General features: G+C 34.8%; 1 protein-coding gene across 3 annotated transcripts in view; it reads left to right on the top strand.

The window, feature by feature from the left end:
* The window catches only part of ITP (ion transport peptide), a 136,310-nt gene that overhangs the window by 51,775 nt on the left and 66,355 nt on the right, over nucleotides 1-18,180 (top strand). The window contains exons 1-2 of one of the 3 annotated variants that reach the window (XM_073991984.1): nucleotides 1,965-2,270; nucleotides 11,705-11,968. The exons of 1 other annotated variant lie outside the window; for it this stretch is intronic. The gene's annotated coding sequence lies outside the window, so the exon portion shown is untranslated. Of the gene's footprint in view, nucleotides 1-1,964; nucleotides 2,271-11,704; nucleotides 11,969-18,180 lie in introns of those variants that run through there. One more of the 3 variants, XM_073991986.1, reaches the window with a different exon arrangement.

Genomic DNA, 18,180 nt, shown 5'->3' with positions numbered 1-18,180 from the left:
TGATTTGAAATTGTCTTTAGACGTGCTAAACTCAATGCATGGCTTCAATTTACATTCTGCACCGAGATTGATATTGTAGCATATTTCCTTAAACATGTACATAAGTTGGAAGGTCAGAGTATCGGACCAGATCCAGAGACAACTTCTGTAATTAAATGGTCATTTTAGTTTATGCATTTGTTATTTTATTTCAATAATACGAGTTTATAGTTCAAAAATGATTGTTTTATTTATTTTATTCATTTAATAATACCAAATTTCGGTACCGGTTATCTGTCAGGGGTCTATCGTTCAATCTAGAACATATTTTGAATGTCCTAGTTCAAAAGCTATTTCATTAAATCACGTTTGTGAATTACCTAAAACTGTTCACATTAGAGTTTATTGTCGGGTTAACCCACTTAGCGCCGAAAATTTTTTTGCGAGGAAACTTAAATTTTTTTATGAAAATTATATTTTTGAGATTTTTGAAGCATTTTTTTATAAAATAACTTTTTTTTCTCTAAAACGTATAGTTTTCCTGCAATCGGGCCATGGTAGAACAAGAAAAGGTAGCAGCAATACCCAGCTGACTGAACTGGGCTGTAGTGTTAGTGTCAAATTCCATACGACATTTTATATATTTATTTCTATGTTCGATGTATATTAGGGACATATATTTTTTGAAGAAAAAAATTATTCATCTGAAATAAAAACAATTTCCCATAAAGACTCCTTCATATCATTGACATGTAACCTCCTCCAGGTCCGAACGACATGTCGCACACTAAAACACCACTTATAGAGGCGGTACAATATTTGTCAATATGTGTGGTATTTTGTTAAACTTGAAAATAATAAAGCCCTAATAAACATGTGCTTCTTGTTTTCAAAAACAAAAGATTGAAACAGCTTCTCTTTTTTCAATGAATTACGAGCGACCCCAAACATTTTTGCAAGAATTCTACTTCCTGCGTGATATTGTGCATTTAGTGGAATGATATGGAAACATTCAAACTGAAAATCTAACGAGTTTTCATTTATGTTTTTCAAAATATTCAATCAAATGTGAAAAATTATTAGTTTTTTATATTCCAATAATTTATAGACATTTCCTTATTTTGTTTACATTTATATTTGACACTAACGTTCCAAACAAAAACAAATTCCTTTGTGGTTGTTGTTCGAGTTGTATTTGTTGTAGTATTAACTTTACCTTGTATTTGTTCTACCATGCAATCGGGCCTTCTTTTAAAAGTTCCAAAAATTTTGGAGGGTAATATAGGTGTAGCCTTACATGCCAATCCCTTGGTTTTTGATTGAGAAAATACTCTTACTATATTCCTAACAAATCCCTGACTTTATATGAATCTAACATTTTTGATAAAATTTTTATGGCATATTTAAATTTTTCATCAAAAGTCGAAAATTACAAAAAAGTCGATTTTTGTGAATAGCTTGGGTTTTTGGCCAGTTGCGTGGAAATGCGTAGGTCAAATGAAGCGTTATCAGCGTGAAATTACAGATAACAGACAATACTATAACAAAATGCAAAAAAACCCCACAAAAATATTCGAAAAAACCAGGGTTTTACGTCAATTTTTGCAACCATTTTTTGTGGCGTATAAACGGCCATTGGCTATATCTGGGTTAATATCATTTATGAGTATATATTTAAGGTTTTAAATCCTTTACAATTAAAAATAACTTTAATTCTTCTCGTGATCTTGGGAAACATTTTATATATTTCGTACTTATTAATCTTTTGATTAATAATCTTGTAGAAATTCACTAGCACCAACTAACATCTGTGGCATTCCTTTTTTTCACAAAGTACCAAATTTCACAGTGGGTACAAAAACTGCACCCGTCCACGCTGTGTGCCATCACTGTGAGAGTAACTCAATCTAACTGAGAAATCTGAACCGCACGCTCGCTCTGTCTGTGTGTGTTCGAAAAAAGACTTCAAATACTTTTGCTTTTTCAGAAAATCACTAGTCCTTTTAAGCATCTGAAGAAGAAAACATCGCGAAGCAATAAAAAGATAAACATAAAAAATAGTATTTTGAAAGAAAGCAAGCAAAGATAGCAGAGCAGCGCAACATTTCAATGAAAACAAAAAAGAGTTGAAACAACAAATAAAGTCGTTAAATAGTTTCGAGTGTGTGAATAAACCTTTTTCTGTTTGAAAATAGAATAAAAAAATATAGAAAAGAATTTCAAGAATCCAAAAGATACAACTAACCGACCAGCAACAACAACAAGAAAACAAGAGTCCAACAAGTCAATAAGTATGAAACTCGCGGCGTGAAAATTCTTTTGTTTATTTATTTTCCCATAACAAGAAAAAAAAACGAAGAAGAAGAATATTTTTTTTTTTTGAAAATAATCAGAAAAAAAAAATGAATGTAAAACAAACAAAACACATGCAACAACAATAGTAAATATTACACTAAAGGCCAACACCAAACCAAAAAAGTAAACAAAAAAAAAGAACAACAACACACATTTTTTGTATAAACAAATTAAAAAATCCCAGAAAAATGGGTGATTAGCTAAAAGAAAGAATTTTTGTTTCAACAAACCAAAAAAATTGTATAAATATTTCCATATTTTCCCAACAATTGTGCAAAACCATTTCAAGTGTTTTTAATTTTAAATTAAAAAAAAAAGAAAAAAATTAAATAAAATCTTTTAACTCTGAACTGTCTTTTGTGGCCGGCTTATGGAAAATTACAAAGTAATAACAATGATAATTAAAACACAACAACAAATCGTCTTGACTTTCTGTTCACTTGGTCCACATGACAATTTACAGGCGCGCAAATGCACTTAACGACGGTGTTGGCGGCAAAAGACAAAACTTTTAAATGTGGAGAAAAAAAAACTTAAAAACAAAATTACCTATATTAATGTCAATGATTGGTTATTGGTTGTCATTAAATTTAATACAAAAACCACCAAATGAACGAAAAAAAAATCAAAACTAATATACAAATCCCACAGCAAAAACAAGCAACCATTCAAACTACCAATCAACCAACCAAACAGTCAACCAGCTAGCCATCCAGCCAGCCAGTCATTCAGATAACTACTAACTAACCAAAAACCGTTCAACATGTTACCAATTGATTTTTTTACACAAGAGGACAACAATGCCCATTGTTATTGTTGTTGTTGTCACCTTGTTGTTAATGCGCAAACGCAACCAGGATCCTTTCAGTTTTATGTTTTGTTTTGTCTGTGAAAATAAAATCTTGAATTGAGCGTAACGCCGCCTACAACAACAAACACATTGAACCAGGACTTGGATGAGTATAATCGCATTTGAAAGGAAAAAGAGTAACAAAAAAAAGAATGAAAAAAAAACAAACAACATCCTTGACAAATTTTAGGCAATTGAAAGACGATATATGTATGTCCATGGAGAAAGGAAAGTACCTTTTTACGGGTTCATTGTTCTCTGTGTTTTAATGTTCATATTTGCAGTCAGCCTCCATCCATCCACCTGTTGCCAAGTCATGTTGGGTAGTGTTGTATTTTTTGTTTATGTGCCTTATACTGTGTGTCAGAGTTCACATCCTCTGTGTTTTGGCAATTAATTGCCTTCAATAAGACTTTTTGAGCTCAAGAGAATTCGCACACGGACACATCCTTACAAATACATAACTCTACTATTGAAAGAGTAAAATGTTTTAAATACTTAGGCGTTCTAATTAATGAGGAATGGGACAACAGCAAAGAAATTAAATGCAGAATAGAGATGGCAAAGGACGCGTTTTCCAAATATAAAAAAGTGTTAACAAGCCATAACATAAACATTGAAACGAAGACAAGATTCGTTAAAAATTATATTTGGTCAGTACTGCTATATGCAGTTGAAATTTGGACCATTAAAGCTGTAGACATTAAAAGACTCGAGGCATTTGAGATATGGGTTTACAGGAGAATACTAAAAATACCCAGCAAAAGAGTGCATACCTAGGACACATTATGAGGAATCCCAAATATAAACAACTCCAATTAATTCTCCTAGCAAATATAGAAGGTAGAAATTCCAGAGGTAGAAAAGAAATAACCTGGCTCAAGAACATACAGCAATGGACCGGCTATCATAACGCAGACCACCTTATCAACACATCACGAAATAGAGAACTCTTTAGTCAAATCATAAATAACATCTAATGAAAATAGAAACTATGTAATTGTATGATCGCTAATATTCGAAAATCGAATAAGCAAATAAAGAAGAAGAGCTCAAACGCCACAACGTCTCGGGTTTTCACATTATCCAATATCAAGTGTTAATTGTTCAACTTAAAAATTGATATTTTCCGTTTATAATAGGAATAGAAATAAGGTTCCTATATAATACGAGCGGTGCTAAATAACCTTCTGGCCTAGGCAACTCGCAGTGTCGCCAGGTGTCATTTGACATTTTTTTGGAAAGTTTGACAGTTTTTAGCCCAAGCGTACTCAGGTCAGTTTGACATATGACCATGTGTTGGGTTGTTTACAGTGGCTTGATTGAGACACCTCCAAAACATGGTTTTTGAACGCTTTTACAACATCTTCAAGCGACGAAAATCGTTGACCACGCCTATTTTTCTTGATTTTCTGGAATCAAATAAAGTCATTGGATCCCCAGTCGGGGCTGTACGGCGTATGACCCATCAATTCAACGTTTTGTCCGGTCAAACAGGCGCTGGTTTGAATCGATGTGTGAGAGCTCACATTGTCATGATGCAGAACAATTCGTCTCCTCTTGTTCGTTTTTCGAATTTCTCAGGAGACTTCAGGCAAACAAATTGTACTGTAACACTCAGAATTAACCGTCCTTTATTTCTCAAGCCGTAGAGTCGCCACACGGTCAGTATTTCTGAAGAGACAGGCGAACATTTGCTTCGAAGGTCTATTTCCATGAACAACTCTGGTTGGATTTGGCTCGTTTTCGGAAACCCAAACGGTCGATTCCTTTTTTGTTTCATGCCTCTAAGCATAGATCCAAGATTCGTCATCTGTGATGATCTTATAAATGCCGATTGAAGCACCGCGATTGTTTTTATGCACAATTTCTTTGCACTAATCCACGAGATCCTTTTTTGAGCGATTGACCAATTTTGCTGAATCTAGCGAGAAAAATGAATTTTTGCGGCCAGGTGTTCATGCAATATCGAATGGTAGTTGGTGGAATAAGTACCCAAGGCTATCTCTATCTGACGGTATTTAACAAGGCGATCTTGGATTATCTGTTCACGCACGGCTTAATTTTTTTTTTTCTGGCACAACGGCCGTTTTTGGACGACCTTCGTTTTTAGCGAGTGTCCGCCACGATTGAATTCATTGGACCAGTTTTTCATAGCCCTATAGGATGGTCCTTTATCGACATACAAAGATTTAGTTTGATCGATGCACTATTGCCGTGATTATGCACGTCAAAAGTTGTGAAAATTTTTCGGACGAAAATGTTCACAAGTAAATTCCATTTTTTTTCGCAAAGTAATTTTTTCAAGTCACTGTAAAGAACCCAAGTCATGGTCATATGTCAAACTAACCTGAGTACGCTTAGGATAAAAACTGTCAAACTTTCCAAAAAAATGTCAAATGACACCTGGCGACACTGCGAGTTGCCTAGGCCAGAAGGTTTTTTAGTGCCCCTCGTAGTACCTCGAAAGTTGACGCAAAAGGTGACTTCCAAAACCAGGACTAATAGCAGACCTAGGATAATAAGATGCAATTTATGCTGGATATGATTTGGGAACAGTTTATATTTCTTATAATAGTAACTCAAAAAAAGACCAAAGTCTTATAGGGAAACCCTCAAAAGAAAGAACTTACTATTATGAGTAAGATAGACATTAGCAGACTGGTAGGCATCCTTACAGCACACCTTGGATTAAAATAGCTCCTGCATGCAGAGCATCAGAAATGGGCGTCGAAACGTTGAAACATCCCCTCTGTCATTATGCAGCCTTAGCGACCCTTAGTACCCAACTCTGGGAAATTCCACAATTCAAAAACTTTATGTATTTTGACGATGGGCCAAATTTTCTAAAATGACGGAGCTAATAAAACAACTAATACGAAACGTCGTATTAGTTGTTTTATTAGCTCCGTTGTTTTATTAGCTCCTTATTTAATATTATCTCAGAAGGAGAAGAGTGCATTCAGGCACTAGATAATAAAGAACGGCAAGAGAATGCCAGAATAAATCTAGTAACACTCATAAATGACCATATGAGGAACACTAAATTGATTAAAAGAGATCGGTACACATTAGATACAGTTCTTAAGGGAAAATAAAAATATTCTAATACTGAATTCTGACAAGGGTGGGAAAACAGTGGCAATGCAAAAAAGTCACTACGAATCAAAGATGAATTTAATACTTTCGGATATGTGCACCTATAAACGGATCAAAAAGGATCCAACTACAAGATTGCAAGACAAATGCAACAAATTAGTAATGCAATTATTTGATTTAAAAATAATTAATGACATGGAGAAAAACAAGTTAATAAACAAGACGTCATTACCTCCTAAAATCTATGGACTTCCAAAACTCCATTAAGAAGGAACCCCCTTGAGACCGATATGCTCTTTAATGAACTCGCCGTAATACTTGGCCCCAATACTTAAAATGTTGACGAAAGACTCTAAGTACAACATTAAAGACGCCGCTGAATTCAAATGCAGGATCAATAACCAATACATTGACAGTGAAGAAAGACTCGTATCCTTTGATGTTATATCACTATTTCCAAGTGTACCCGTCAATTTAGCAATCAGAACAATAAAAGAAAAATGGACTACAATCAAGGAGTGCACAAATATCCCTTTAAACCTGTTTATCGATATTTTAATCATATGCATTAAAGAATTACGGTATTTTTTGTACAAAGACAAGATGTATGAGCAACAATAGGGAATGCCAATGGGCTCGCCAATCTCACCAGTGATTGCCGACATAGTTATGGAAAATTTACTTGACAAAGTTACCAAAAGTCTAACCGTAAAACCCAGACTATTGACAAGGTATATTTATTAATGACATATTTTGCATCATAAAAAAGGACGAAATTGACAACACACTTAAGGCATTGAAGGTTTAGAACAATCAACTGCAGTTCACAATGGAAAGCGAATCGAATAATCATCTCCCGTACTTTGATTCTAAAGTAATTCAACATAGGAACTCAATAATATTAGATTGGTATCAAAAGCCCACGGCGTCAGGGCGATTAATTAACTATCACTCGAAACATCCTCGAAGGATAAAAATAAATACCGCGACTAACTTCATACGAAGAGTTTTCAAAATCAATGATAGCGAATTCCATTTTAAGAATGAAAATGACGTCAGACGGATCCTGAAGATGAATGATTTCCCTAGCAAAACCATAACAGAACGCATAAAACATGTAAAGCCCAATCGAGTTCAAGCCACTGAACCAAGACCAGAAAAAGTATACAAAACATCCACATATGTTTTATAAAGATGTTATCGAATCATTTCACAACAAATAGTACAGATAATGAATCAATATTTAATGCAACAAAAAACAAATGTCGTCGGTTTTACATCTCCTGTTCAACTACTAGAAATTTAATACAAATATTCTTTAGAGAAAGCTATAACATTGTTAAGCTTACTCACTTACTTACCTGGCCCATTACAGAACATTTGTTCCATAGGCCGGACTAAGAAAAGATCTCCATTTCTCTCTATTTGTTGCTTCGCACTCTGGAATACCGCGCCTTTTCATCTCATGTCTTGTTTGCGCCATCTATTCCTTGGCCTGCCAATTCTGCGAGTACCGCCAAGCGGCCCGTATTTATACGCCTTTTTAGCGGGTTCATCATCGCTCATTCTTATGATATGGCCTAGCCAACGCAATCGCTGCATCTCGATACGTTTAACAATATTGATGTCGTTGTATAGCAGATACAGCCCGTGGTTCATGCGACGTCGATATTCACCGTCAACGCAGATTGGTCCGTAGATCTTTCGAAGAATTTTTCTCTCAAACACACCAAGCACTGCCATGTCTGCTTGCGCAAGTACCCAGGCTTCGGAGCCATACATCAGCACGGGTAGTATCAGTGTTTTGTAGAGCGTTATTTTTGTTTGACGAGATGTGGCTTTGTTTTTAATAAACTGCTTACTTAAACCAAAGTAGCATCTGTTGGCCAATACAATTCTTCTTTTTATTTCACAACTGATGTTGTTTGTTGTGTTTATGGCAGTGCCGAGGTAGACGAAGTCTTTTACTACCTCAATATTATAGGAACCAACTTCCATAGTCGGTCCGAGCTCAATGGACGCATTGCGCGTCGACACCTTCAACTTGTCTTCTCACCGTTTACCGCCAGACCCACTTTAGCAGATTCTCCTTCGACCTTCATAAAGGTATCAGTTACTTCTTTTACTGATCGGCCCATGATGTCTATATCATCAGCATAAGCAATTAACGTGTGGCTATTGGTATAAATTGTGTCATTTCTTTTGACGTTTGTCTCTCGTATAACCTTTTCAAGCAGAATGTTGAAGAGATCACACGAAAGGCTGTCTCCTTGTCTGAAACCTCTTTTGGTACCAAACTCTTCGGAGAGGTTCTTTCCTATTTTAACTGAGGACCTCGTGTCAGTTAAAGTCATTTTACAAAGCCGGATGAGCTTTGCAGGATACCAAATTCAGACATTGCGTGGAATACCTTTGAACGTAGCGGGCTGTCGAATGCTGCTTTATAATCGACAAAAAGGTGATATGTGTCGATCTGCATCTCTTGGGTCTTCTCCAGGATTTGCCGCAGGGTAAATATCTGGTCAATGGTGGACTTGCCAGGTCTAAAGCCGCATTGTTATGGTCCAATTATCTCGTTGACCATAGGCTTTAGTCGTTCGCACAATATCCCTGACACTATCTTGTAGGCGATAGGGAGAAGACTTATGCCCCTATAGTTGGAGGATAAAATCGTATCTCCTTTCTCATGGACAGGGCACAGGATACTCAAGTTCCAATCGTCGGGTACTCGTTCTTCCTGCCAGATGGTGCTAACTAGCTGATGAATAAACCTAAACAGCGTGTTGCCTCCGGTTTTGAACAGCTCGGCTGGTAAGCCATCGACTCCTGCAGCCTTATTATTCTTTAGCCGGTTTATTGCTGTTTTTACCTCATCTTGGCAGGGCGGTGTACATTCTATACCATCTTCTGGGAGTGGATCTGTGTTATCATCGTCTTCGCTACTATTGGATACTAACAGTTTTGAAAAATGTTCTTTCCATATCCTGAGTACACTATCTGTATCAGTCACCAAATTACCTTGCTGGTCTCTACAGGAGAAGGTGCCTGTACCAAAGCCATCAGTTTGATGCTTGACTCTTTGGTAGAATTTTCGGACTTCATTCTGGCTCCTGTACATCTCGATTTTTTCACACTCCCGCTTTTCCATCTCTCTCTTTTTCCTGCGGAAAAGACGTTTCTCCTCTCTCCTTTTCTCCCTGTATCTCTCTCGTGCGCTACGCGTTGCTACGGATTGTAAAGTAGCCCTATATGCCGCATTTTTCTCCTCGGTGGCAGCACGACACTCCTGATCATACCATGGATTTCTTGGTGGAGGTCTCTGGTATCCAATTATGGATTTTGCGGCTGTTTGCATGGAGTGGGCAATGCTGTGCATTGCCCTGATATGTTATCGGGATGAGGAGTGCTTTGATTAAGTAATTGGGCTAGTTGAGTGGAATATGCTGTGGCTGTCTGTTGTGATTGCAGCTTACCGATGTCTAACTTTCGTGTTGTGTCTGTTCGTACTTTGTTGGCTAAGTTTAAGCGGGTGCGTACCTTTGCTGCAACAAGGTAGTGGTCCGAATCAATGTTTGCGCCTCGGAACGATCGTAGATCCAACACGCTCGATGAATGTCTTCCATCTATCACAACATGATCAATTTGATTTCTTGTTCTTTGACCTGGAGACAGCCAGGTGCCCTTATGAATATCGAGATGATTAAATCTGGTACTGCTAACTACCATGTTTTTTGCAGCTGCAAAGTCTATCATACCATTGTCAGATGTTTCATTGTGTGGACTGAATTTCCCGAATGTTGGGCCAATGATATTCTCCTTTCCAATTTTGGCATTAAAATCGCCTAGAATGATTCATGGTCCTTAAAACGTTTGAGGGGTTCGTCAACTTGAGAGGGGTTTGTTTTTCTTTTCTTTCGTTTTTTCATAGTAGGATGTTTTTTCTAGGGGAGGGTTACTAACCCGACGCCCAAACCCAAGTTTTTAACGTTCTTATGGGTGAACGCGCGGCACATGTTAGCTCACTACCTTTAACGGGTGTTAAAGGTAGTTCCCCAGGTGACACCACGGGGAGGTCAGTGTCCACTTGAGATGAAAGAGGGACCAAGATAAATCCTGGGCTTTGCCATGTTAAAGCCGGTCAAGACCGTTGCTTGGTATCTTCCATTCCCTACGTCACCTACTTCAATATCTCAAAAATGGTAAAACCTACGAAAATACCGTAAAGGTCAATTTTTTTTGAGAATTTTCATAGCTACAACATTTTCTTCAGTCTCATTTTCATATGACTTGCGGTTTCTAAGCAAAATCGTGAAAACCTAAACAACCCCTAAAAATGTCAACTTGAATCGCGCTCCGGCGATTTTGTTTTGTTTTTTGATTTTTCTCATCTATGAACATTGTAGTTTCAGAATCCGCAAAATCTTCCCAGGTGTAAGCACCTTCCATTTAAATTTGATTCAAGAGCAATGTGCTACCCTGGGATTAAGCCTGACTATTCAAAAATAGTTTCCGTTCTCGTTATAAAGAAATATACTCCATATAGATTTTGTTACAGAGAATTGGGACTTTAAATAGTATTCCCCAGTTTTATAGCTTTGCTGTGGATACTTTAAAATCATTTCTTTTTATTTAATAAAAAATCTATTCCATATTTTTTTGGTTCTGCAAAACAAATTCGGCAAACTTAATGTCATGGTTAGCATATTCACATTTCATCACTTACCCATAAAACCAAATAAACATGACTGAGGATCATCAGCATCTGTTCAATGATGATGATGCTGATGATAGTGGGTGGGTGGTGTGCCAATAAAAAAATATTATTCTGTCAGTATAAACACTTTTGTATGCGGATTTCCCATTAATAAACTGACATGGAAATAATGAATCAAAAAAATGATAATAATTCTGTTTGAGATATTATTAAACAGAATGGAAACATAATGGAAGTTGTTGATTGATATATACGCGGCATAAAAAGTGGTACTTGATTTACAGTATTGAATTAACTGAATAATGTGTTTATAAATAAATGGTCCACAACAAAAATAATAATTAAAAAACTTCCTTTAAAACAAATAAAAAGACGATCATCATCATTAATAAAGTAAACCAAAATGTTGAAAAATGAGGTTTTGGTTTAGTTTGAACTTCTTATTTATTGCCTACCTGATGTGGTTTTGGCCTGCTGCATGCATGATTGGCCGTTTGGTTGCTGCCTTGATTGGTGATGATGATGTCACTTTTGAACCTTTCCATTGAGTTCTTAAAATGAAAACCTACGTCATCAGTCCTTTCATATAAAGGGAATAACAAATTGTGGTTTTAAAATTAAAATACCCAACAAAGTTTTAAGAAATCTTAACACGCAAAAAAACAATCCGTGATAAAATAATATTTCCCCCTTCCTCTCTTCTCTAGATTTGCTATAACAAAAATAAATAGAAGATAATAGAAAGTAAAAAAAAAAAACATTTGCCATTAAAATTTTTTTGAAGTGAATCTTTAAAATTCAAAAGGAAAAAGCTAAGGCTTTTAAAAGAAGTATTACAACGCAACATTTACCCCACGTCTCTTCTTAAAACTCCTCCAAGAGAAAGCAGTACTTAAAATTTGCAACTACTTTACTTAAATTGTCATATTTTAAGGCAGCCAATTTCCAATATATTTATTTTATTTGTAAATGTAAGTATCATTTAGTTTTGCACGATATTGATATATAATTTATATAAATTTAGTTTAATATTTTTTAATGTAAATTTAAACGCATTTTACATTTAACATTTGTTATAAAACAGGCATCATTTAAGTTGTCAATTCCATACAATATCTGTCAAATAAATGACGTAAACTTCCAAGAAACACCCGTTTTAAGTTCAAGTGTAAAATGCGTTTAAGGATTTCTTTGAGATTAGGTCTGTCTGGTTACTTTCCCAGCAAAAATTGTCCAGCAAGAACTTTCTCAGAGAGTAAGGAGTTGTTATTCTCTTTTGCAAGAAAATTGTAAAAGGTAAAAAGACACCTTCCCAGCAATAACCAGCAAGCAATCAGCTGACTTGCCAAAACAGAACAATTTGTGCGCCAATGAAGGAATCAAAGGAAGCAAAAATTTTGTATTTTATTAAAAATAAAATGACCCAAAAAAGGATTTTTTCCACTTTCCAACTTTGTTCTCCAAAAAAATAATACAGTTACGCTTGCTATTTCCGCAAAAAATTGTTTTTAATTTTCACAAACATAAATCAACGAAAAATTAAAAACAGATGATTGATTGTTTTCGGGGAGAAGAAGAGTTGCAAGTGCTTGCTAGAAGAAATTTGTCCAGCAAGAATTTGCAAACTCTCAGTAAAAGAACTGTCAAAATGTCTCTCTCGAATCGCACTCTTTTGCTGACTTTTTGTGTTAACAGACGACTTCCAGCAACAATTGGTACAAATTGTTACAAGTTTTAGGGTAACCAGACATACCTATCTTTTGTTTATTTAAAAATGTCATGTAAAAGCTAATACCATGTTTACATTGGCACTCTTTCTTTACTTCGAAGACATCAGAAGAAATTTAAGCTGGCGCTCATAACAACAATCTGCTTAACCTAGATTTATTGGACGTGAAAATATGCCGCTAATAATATTAACGCAATAACAGACTTTAACATATGTAAATGGTGTTTAGACTGGCCATCAATGTCATATGACCTGAAATAAAAATATTCCACATCTGCCCACACAGACAATTGCCATTTAACTTTTCGAATTATTATTTCCAATCTGTTCGGAATTAAACTGTTGGTATCTATCGCAGTGCGGTTTTAGTGAGGCTATAAAAACAAAATGCTTCCAGTGTATAATACAATACAGTTCCTCGCTGTTATTCCGTTATTCTTCAATAATCCTATTATTCCGGCTTTGTATCCGTTCCAAGACATTTACTTTGTTCTCACCTTACTACAATACTACATAGGAAGCTGCAAGGGCCTACATTATTATAGACAGGTTCAAAAAGGTTCATTAAACCCAGTTAAGGACTTAATTTCATTGCAGGAACACAAGACTAACTCAGGAAGAAACGATTTTTTATTCTATTGCAACCTTCGGCCTCCAAAATCTGTTAAATGAAAGATGTCCGAGATATTCTTGGTAAAGCCTATCATGCCGATAATAATTGGTCTGTTCCTTTACTTTTGAAAATAGTAAAACCGGCAGAAGTAGTAGTAAAAGTTGTAAACTGCTCCCATATGAATTGTACGGTATCCAAAGTAAAGGAACGCTTTTCGAGTAAAAAGTGGTAAAACTTGAAGATTCTTGCACGTAAAGAACAGAGCTAATATTAACGCAATAATACCCCGTTTGCACTTAACCGGATTTAATAAACCGGCCAATTCCATAGAGCAAACGTCAAATAAATCTTCATAAAAAAGGTTAACCCCGCAAAAAGCTCTAATGCAAACGCCGACTTGAACTTATATAATGGATAATTTCAAATGTGTTGAAATTGTGTCAATTGGATTTAGTTTATTGCATACACAACTTCATTAAATGCTTCGTTTTAAACCATTAATGCTATCTTGTTACTTCGACTTTTCTTTCGAATATGTAGAAGCATATGACACTTATTCTGACAGTTCTATCGGATTTTTTAATAAAGATGTGAAAAATATAACAGCTGTCAAACAAATCTTGATAGAATTAAATTACTGATAAAAAAATAATAACTTCGATTTAGTTTTGTTTCAAAACCTGCAAAATTTGTTTATATTTTGCATGTTTAGTCTAAGGGTACAAGCACACCTGATGTAAACGTAGCCTAAGACAAAAAACTTTATGGCCGTTGTTACACTATATAAAAAATGGTAATTTTTAATAACAGCATGTTTACATTAGAACTTTTAGGCGGCTTTACATCCTTCAAATCAACTGGGTTTACTAAAGGGGTGTTTACACTATCTATGAACGTCATACGAGATGTCAAATTTGCTACCTGTGAATGTTGTACACATAGTAGCTTTGTTCCAGAACTAAAAAGTTTTTAAAATTTTTACGACTTTTACACATTTTACCCGAAAACCCGTTCCCGTACACAAAAAAGTTGTAAAATGTTAAGTTCTCTTTGAACAAAAATGGCGCTGAATGGCCCTCTCTTTAAAAACTTTTTACTCGACAAATTTGAGCGTGTAAAAAATAGTAACATACATGGTTGCCGGCGTCTAATTGGCTAATACGCCGACTTTGACATTTGTTCCAGTTTTTTGACGTATTTTTTCATTCTCGAACTATTTAATTTCTTTTTGTGAGAAAAATGTTTTTACAGTTCTCTCTTTTACGAGTTTTACTATTAAAAAGCACGGGAACGATGCTAGTGTGACAACTATGAAAATTTTCATCTATCAAAATGATGTGGCAACTCATATGTAAATTTTTCGTTTAGGGAGCACTCTATTCGGCTATGTATTTTCGTGTGCAGTTGAGGAATAAATTGTTGGAAGAAAACAATTTTACCAAAAAATGAAGGAAATAGGTAAAGAAAACGAAAATGTCAGGTGATTAAAGTTTTTAACAATATAAATTGTGTTAGTTGCGTGATTTATATTTTGTGGTCATACGAAATCGTATGCTAGTGTGAACGCAAAAACTAAAAGTGATATGGACTTTGACAAACATAAAGGATTTCGAATGGATAAAAGAAGTGACAGCCCATATGACATTGATAGATAGCAAAGTAAAGGTAAGGTCACATTAGGCAAATATTTGCTCCAGCGACCGAGCTTACTTGCTCATTTGCTCTCAGAGTGAGCATAAATAATGCAGTGGAATGTATGCTCACCTGCTCTCAGTAAGCGCACACTGCCGGTAGCTGGAGCAAATGTTTGCCTAATGTGACCTTACGTTAAGACAAAAGCTGTCAAACTAACAGTACGTTTAGATTATGCGGGATTTAACAAATCCAGTGGGTTTAAGTTGTCATTTTCATACAATATATACCAAATAAGTTGAGATAATGCAAATAAACATCGTATACGTGTATAGTCTAAAAGGCGTTTAATCTAGGTAGAAACATTATCATTATAATAAGTTCAGATTTAGTTTTGAAGTTGTTCGATCTTTTAACGAATAGATAAATAAAGTTTTTATTTGAGCTTCAGGTCATAAGTTTATTTTTATTTTTTCTTCATTCCAATTCGCAACTATAAAATTGCATCTTCAGGGAAGATCTACAAAAACAATAACAATATTTGTTACTTAATAGATAATATCACAGGATATTGTAAAGATAAACACAAAAACATACACATAAGTTCGCTTACAATTTACGTAAAAATATTTAAGTCAAGTTTTACTTAGAACTAATGTAGTTTCACTACCATTGTCGAATGTAAATATTGCACTAAATGTTTCTACGATTGCGCGATCTCTTTTGTGTCAAATAACGATAGCAATATGCTGCATTGTCAGTATCGCTCTTGTAGTTTATCTTCTTGTTGTATGTAACATTTCTAATGTTAATCTCCTGTTATAATTACTCTCTGATTGATGTATGTATGTGAACACTCTCAAAATTTGGCAAGTGGTTATTAGACTTGCAGTGATCTGCAAGTGCATAATGAAATAAACGATTTTAACAAAGTCTTTTATTAAAACACAATCCAATCAGATTTTTATGTCCCTAATTTCCTCATACTCTTTTATTTTACTTAATTATTTTCTATTAAAATTTATTGCTAATAAAATCAAAAGATTTATAGTTTTAATTTTGTTATTAAAAAGTGACATTTTTATTATTATTATTCTAATTGTGACATAATTTCAATAGAAACACAGTGTATACAGATACAGGAAATATGCCAAGAAATTTAACGATTTCCGTGTAAATAAATAAAATCATCAATGGTTTTTAATAACAAAAACATTGTTTTGCATTGTTTTGTTATGGGAATTAGTTTGAGTACGAACGTACATAGTAAGTCTCTACTATTATTATTTTGAGCCGGTAATGCTCCAATTGTAACAACACTTGTTGTGGGGATTTGTGTTTTAATATTTTCAATAAGCCGTGTTAATTTGTTTTTCCCGCCGGCACCACACATGTGTAAACATAGGCTAATCAACAACAACTCAACAAAACTTCGGAGCAGCAGCAAAAAGTTGGGATGCCGCCGCTGCCAACTGCTGGCTAAATGCTTAACTCTATTAGTTCATGTTCCATGACGCTGCACATCATTAAAATGAAGAAAAAAAATGTTGTCGCTTTGCCTGTTTTATGTTCTTGTAATGGGAGGAAGTGTTTCGTTGGAGGCCCAAGTTCATTAACATACATAATTATGGTGTCGTGGTGGTAGGTAACACAACAAACACTTGGTTGGCTACTCCAATCTGATGGATGCAGTTGAGTTGTATATTTGTGATAAAATTTTATATTTTTCAATTCATTTTATTTTTTAAATTTTTTATATTTCATTTTATATCGTTTTTTTCATTTGTGCATTTTTCATAAATTGTTTTGTTATAAAAAAATGCATGCCTGAACTGCATTCTCATGTTGTACGCAAAAATCGAGTTCATGGGCAATCGTGGCTTTGCTGCTACGCAAAATAAAACAAAAAAGAAAAAAAAACGCAAAAACTCACATATTGTCCGGTTAAATTCAAACACTTGCATTAGCTGCTGCAATCACTCATTGCAGCAGCCAATTGGCCAGTAGTACCAGCCCCCTTTTTTTACGCGTTTTGTTTGTTTCATTCAATTTAATGATCTATTATCAGCAGAGTAAAACGACTTGGTATTTCTTGGGCCTTTAGACAATGCGTCGCACGTTGTCGACATTAATTTAAGGCAATTGAAAGTGTTTTCTGTGTTGAACAAACATTAATAAGATCGACAGACCATAGCTGGGCCAACTCATTCGATCACGCATACTGACAACATAAAACTTCTGTCTGCCTGCCTCCCTCCTTCCCTAACAGCAACCATATAAGGAGAGAGTCGGCACAAAAAGTGCAAATTCCATTACAATTTAATATGTGTTGCAATATGTTGTGTTGTGGCGGGTTGATTGGTGAGTTCACACATGTTTCCAAAAAAAATAACCAACGAAAAAAACAGTCAACTATCAATTTTGGTTTTATTTTCAATAACTTTTCAATTCCATCGTGATATATTTTTATGTGAAATATCTTTCTTTGTTGGTTGCTAACCAATTCAATCAATATAAATATGTCTACACTGTTAAAGATGTGTTAATTGAACATAATTGATTGTTCAAATATTGTCTAGATTTAATAAAGATGTACGAAATGGAATGTGAAAGAAATTTTTTGAGGAAAAGATAGGGCTATTCTCTATACCAATGGTACGTTTAGATTTACGAAATCAAGTGGATTTCAAATGTCAATTGCGTATATCTCAAATAAATCCTCGTCATAAATAAAGTTGATTTTATTTCATGTATACGTTATGGAATTGACATTTGAAATCCAGTAGATTTCGTAAATCTGAACTATTTCCCAGCATACCTGTGGACCTTGGAATATCAATAATAGAAGAAAAGTGGGAACATATATGTACAAGAATACACTAATATACCAAAGAACATATGTATTTTTTGATATTCTAAAATTTTGTATAAAAGACAATAGATATTTCCAATATGAGAACAACATATACAAACAGAGAAAAGGACTTCCAATGGGTTCACCGGCTTCTCCTATCGTGGCTGATATAGTTATGGAGAAACTACTTGACACCTGTATGGAAAAACTTTTGACGAAGCCTGTAATATTGACAATTTATTTATTTGATTTATTTTTAAGTCTAGACGAAGATGCAATAAATTACACACTGGAGACACTAAACAATTTTAATCGCAATATAAAATTAACAATGGAAGAAGAGACAGGAAGATCC

Source organism: Musca autumnalis, unplaced genomic scaffold (genome assembly GCF_047663935.1).
Source record: "Musca autumnalis isolate F117 unplaced genomic scaffold, ASM4766393v1 scaffold_5, whole genome shotgun sequence".
Lineage (NCBI taxonomy): Eukaryota > Metazoa > Arthropoda > Insecta > Diptera > Muscidae > Musca > Musca autumnalis.
Note: the sequence above shows the minus strand (reverse complement) of the source record. Positions and strands in the feature narration are given on the sequence as shown.